This window comes from Natator depressus, chromosome 2 (genome assembly GCF_965152275.1).
Source record: "Natator depressus isolate rNatDep1 chromosome 2, rNatDep2.hap1, whole genome shotgun sequence".
Taxonomy (NCBI): domain Eukaryota; kingdom Metazoa; phylum Chordata; order Testudines; family Cheloniidae; genus Natator; species Natator depressus.
This window is the reverse complement of record NC_134235.1, coordinates 214,134,356-214,139,413: the sequence shown is the minus strand read 5'-3', so window position 1 is coordinate 214,139,413 and position 5,058 is coordinate 214,134,356.

Sequence of the window (5,058 nt, the reverse complement as noted above, 5' to 3'; positions counted from 1 at the left end):
CGGGTCAGGGAGAGGCAGATGCCTAACAAACTGTCACCCTAAATTTCCATCTTTGAAGCCCTACATCATAGCTATCATGATCCTGCTATGGAGGACTAGACAGGATTCTCTGTAGTAGCCAGCAGCTTTGCTCCTTAAATCCCTGAAAGGGGTTGCTGTTGTGCGATGCAAGTTACTCCTCCAAAGAGGAAGAAACCAACATTTTAAAAATTTGGGTGGGTGAAATTAGGCACATACGTTTTTATTTCAGTAATAACCTTCAGGCAACTCAGTTTTAAAATTTTGCCCTGGGTATGTTGTGTCAGCATTGCTGCTGGCCCATGGATAAGAGTTTGACAGCTCGATTCCAAAGTGGATCTTCCACAAGGTTGTGCACAGCACTACCATTGGACCAAACAAAACAAACAAAAAATTAAACCTTAAATGTAACCTTATCTGAAGATGGTTAGGTTAGTGAGCCACAGAGAACAAAAGTGATATCAATAGTTGCTGTGTAACTAAATGTTTTCACTTTGGGCTATGTCCTTATAACACTATTTCAATAATCTCATTGAAGTAGATGGGACTACTTTGCTATACAGCCTGCATAAGTGTATCAGAATCCATTCATTTGAGAAGACCCAAAACACGGTGTGGTGGTATTTTTATTGTTTTTTTTTTCTAAATATACTAACCGCCACTGCTTTAATCAAAGATATTATAGATAGAATTTCTATCAGATGCTCTAGTCCATCTCTCTACCAATGCAAGAGATGGTTTCCTACAATACATTTCTTGGTGTTTTTGTCCAGTCTCATTCTAAAAGTCCCAAGGAAGTGAGCTTCTGTCTTTTTCCTAAGGAAGACTATACCACTGTCTAATACAGCTGACTGTTGGAAAGCTTTTTCGTCATGTTAAGCTAAAACATTCCCTTTTCCAGTTTCATTCTTTTAGTTCTAGTTACACTCCATGATTCACATTAAGTTTTCATTGTTTCAACCCTACAAACACTTGTAGACTTACTGTATCTGATCTTAAATTATCTAGCCAAACTATCTGTATTTCTGCCATTTAATCACCTTTCCTCAATCAACTCCTTCCAGTGCCCTGATCATTTTTGTTGCTTTTCTTTTAACATCTTTCTGGTAATGAGATGCCTAAAAATGAATGCAGAATTCCAGGTGCAGTCCCACCAAAGCTGAGTAGGACTATTACCTTCCTGCTCTGTGATTAAATGCCCCAAGTCACATTGAAAGCTCATGTCATATTGGCTGTTCACAAATCACTTCTAAACAGTGGTCCACTGTTGCCCAGGTCTCTTCCTCTTATTCAGTATCTATGTTTTAGATTAGTTTTTCCTCAAGGGCATTAGCAGACATTTTCCTAACTTGTTACTTCCTGCAGCTGTTTCTTCTCTGGAGCCCCCTTTCTATTATACTTCTGTCACACCTCCTCCTTATATAATGTCACCTGTGAACTTCACTACTGTGCTTACTCTCACTTTCAAATAATTGATTAAAATGTTAAACAAGACCAGTCCCTGCAATGATCACTCCTGTTCCCCATTGGCCCCTCACCATAGCTTGATACATTGCTGTTTATTATTTCCCTTCTTTTAAGGTCATTGAGCCATTTTTAGTACACACAATAGTATTTTAATCTAGGTTAATTAGGATTACTTTTCCACATGAGAGTTTGAGAGATATGTAATCAACTGTTTTACTAAACTCCATCTAATAGGATGAATGCATCAACTAATTTTGTAATGCTGCACACCAAGAAACATCAATGTTACATAAAATTATTCCTCATCTGAGGATTTAAGTGTAATCTAAAATGGGGGAGGGAGGTTCCTAATCACAATGGGGAAACAGCTACAGAAAAGCTAAAGACCAGATTTTCAAAGACAGTTAGGTGCCTAAAGATGTAACTATAAAGAACCTCAGTGATTTGCTCAGTGTCAGAGCAAATCAATGACACAGTTGGGGAAGAAAACCCAGAAATTCAGATTTCCACTCCACTGTTAACCACTAGATGCATCTTTCTTTTGCTTCACTGGTATCAGCTGTTTCCTACCTGTACTCTGCCTCAGTCAAGTGAAAACATAACAGGAAGTTATAACACAGAATTTCAATAGCCAGCTTGTGATTTCTTTCCCTCTCCTAAAAGAAAATGCCCTGAGGCTCCTTTCCTGTTCCTTACTCTTATATGGTTCAGAACACCTGGTGGCGAGTTACCAACTGAAGATAATTAGCTGTCACTTATCATCAATTATCTTTTCACATGTCTCATTTACAAATTTCTGTAACTTTTAGTTGGCTCATCTACCATATCCTAAACCTTCTCTCCCTCGCAGAAAATGGGGAAGTAGCCATTCCACTAGATACTAACCTTTCACCTGCCAGCTTTGGTTATGTTCCATCTATCATCAGTGTGGGACATATTGCAGTAAATACACAGGCTGTCTGTTGTGCTCTCTCATTTAGCTCAATTGGTTCCTGATTCAGGACAACTTCACCTCATTGTAACACGCAAGCTGAGCAAATCTGCTATAGAAATTCTGATGGAGAATACATACGAAACACCAAACCCTCTAAAACACAAGTTAAATTACCAAATACAAATGATGGAGATTGCCTCCTTTGTAAATTTTAGCCTAGTGGCTATGGTACTCAAGTAGCATGTGGGAAACCATAGTTCAATTTCTTTCTCTGTCTCATAAGGCAGAGGGATTTGAACAGGGGTCTCCCACCTCTCCAATAAGTGCCCTAGCCACTAGACTATGTGGAGGGGTCCATCAATCTCTCCCGTTGAAGCTGTTCCACTGTGTATTGCTAATTAAATATTAAGTGGGCAAGAGTGATAATGACTGTATAGTCCAGTGGTTTTAGTACTCACCTGAGAAGTAAGAAACTACTTTTCAAATCCCTTTTTCTCCTCAGGCAGAGTGGGGAATTGAACTGGGGTTTCCCACATCCTAGGTGAGTGCCCCAATACAGTGGGCTAAAGCGTATAGGAGCACCCCCTAATCTTGCCCTCCCCCTTGAGGATTCTGGCTAGAATATCTATCAGAGACAGGATTAGAATCCAGGTCCCATTCCCCCCCACCCCAACTTGGGCTCTTTTCACTGACCTCTATACAGTCAGAAATAGTGTATTTGATTGGCCAGATTTAAATTCAGATCTCTAAAGATGACTTATTGCTAATATAGTAACAATGCCTGAACTCTTTTTTTTTCATTTTTGGTTTCCAAAAATATATCCATATCCCTCCCTTTTCCACCCAAATTTACAACCCCAGCTCTCCCCAGTCTGTAACAATCCTATAAATCAGCTTAGGCCCACACAGGTGGAGGCTTAATGGTGCAACAATTACCAAACTGGCATTTTTACAGTGGCACTTTTTAGACCACAGTCACACAGTTTAATGAAATGAATATGTAGGGACTAAGCAGAACACTGATTACTGACTAAACGTGAAAACTGTCATGTATCAAGGGAACCAGTGATTTTTTTTTTCTTTTGTCTGCTTTGGGGAAAGGAAAGACAGAAACTTTGCTTTTGTACTCGAGTGGATTTTTGAGCGTAAATTTGAGGCAGAAAAGTCTCTCTTTTTGGAACTAGTTACTACTAGTAAAGGCCCAGTTCTATGCCACAAATAGTAACAAGTGAAGTAATTTTCCAAAGGAGGAGGAGATCCGCAGTTTCTTTCAGGTTCGTGCTTCCAAATCCTTATGGATTAGAAACAACCCTGTGCATTCCTGCTGCTGGCAGGAATACCAGCATTGCCTGGATTATGGCACCACAGAGGTCCCAATTTGCCTTGTTTTTACAAAAGCCATTTCCTCAATCTCCTACATTGTAATGGGCATCATATGGCTAAAATAAGCTATGCATGGCTGCAAAGGATTTTAATCTTTTCATCAACACAATGATTTTGACCTTTAAAAATGTTTTTGATTGCGGTCTCTAATTTTAGGTCATTTAGTTTTAAATGGAGTTGCTCCTTGTTGATAAGCTTTTAAATGCAAATATATGGATGACAGAAACCTACCTGAGGCTACTTTTTACATGGTTTTATTATATGTTAATATCTATCTAAGGCACTTGTATGGCCTCTATTACTGTCATATCTGAGAGCCTCACAATCTTTAATATATTTATCCTCACAACACCCCGGTGAGGTAGGGAAGTACTATTATCTCCCTTTTACAGATGGGGAATTGAGGCCCACAGGCCCAGATCCTCAAAGGTATTTAGGTGCCTAACTCCCATTGATTTCACGCAGCACCTGCATATATTTGAAGATATGGGCTTAAGTGACAGCACAGCAGGGACTTGAATATTCATACAAGGTAGCACTCACTAGCTGCAATCAAAATGACAGCCCCATTGTGCAAGATGCTCTGTAAACCCATACAAAGGCAAGATCTCTGCAGTCAGGAGTTTATAATGTCAGAGAAGTGACATATGGAGAGGGAAGGATGCAATCAGATCAGTACAAGTTTATATACATATTTTTAATTTTATTAACTCATAAAGTACCAATTTTTGTCATGTGCCCTCAGTCTGGCCATCATAAACTGGCTCATTTCCTACAGTGTCTGGGCAGAGATGGGTCCTTTTTCTCTTCAGTTGTTTATATTTCAAGTTCTCTTAGGGCCAAATTGTGGCATTTAATCAGAGGCCCAAGTCAAGGACAGTGTGAAGCATTATCATCCCAGGCAAAGCTCTGTAAAGGATTGTATCTCAGGAAGGAAAAATGCCTCTTCAAGCACCCCAAGATGCAGTGCAACTGCCCAGGCCACAACCTTTAAGATGGTACAGTCTGATCCCCCTGATTTTGCCACCCATGCTACAGGAGATGGCTCTGCCTCTTCCCTACTCCCTTGAGCGAACTGGGCATTCCTGTGTGGGCCTGCACAAGCAGAAAAAAGGCTTCTTGCATTTTTCCATATCCCCTCCAGCCCCACACTATGCGGTCGTGTAAGGGTCTGTTACCACAGACTTTCCTTTGTTGCACATATTCCATTTGAAGACAAGCTGCTCTTCTAAGAGATGACAACACTTCTCCATCTA